Below are 369 nucleotides of genomic sequence, written 5' to 3' on the forward strand. Positions count from 1 at the left end.
GTCAGGGTTCCCCAAGAACATGGAGCTGACAGGTAACAATGGGTATATCTTGGATGTTGTCATGGGTATATCTAAGATCACAGCTATGACTGTCACACCCCCTTTGGCATCATGGTACATGTGCAGAGAAGAGAGCTCGTTTTGCATACAGTATACATAAAGTGTTTGTGGCTGCAACCCCTTGCTGTGACCATGGATACTAGTGAGATCTTTAAAATCATGATCATGTCAACAGAGCTCTGCAAAAAGCTCTGTGTGAGCTCTGAGAAAGAACTTACTGGACGGTCAGTGTAGAGTCTGTAGCAAAACCCCCAGTTTTTTCTTTTTTAATACATATATATATATATATATATATATATATATATATAT

Source organism: Gavialis gangeticus, unplaced genomic scaffold, assembly GCF_001723915.1.
Source record: "Gavialis gangeticus isolate Ggan-Ray unplaced genomic scaffold, GavGan_comp1, whole genome shotgun sequence".
Classification (NCBI taxonomy): Eukaryota; Metazoa; Chordata; order Crocodylia; family Gavialidae; genus Gavialis; species Gavialis gangeticus.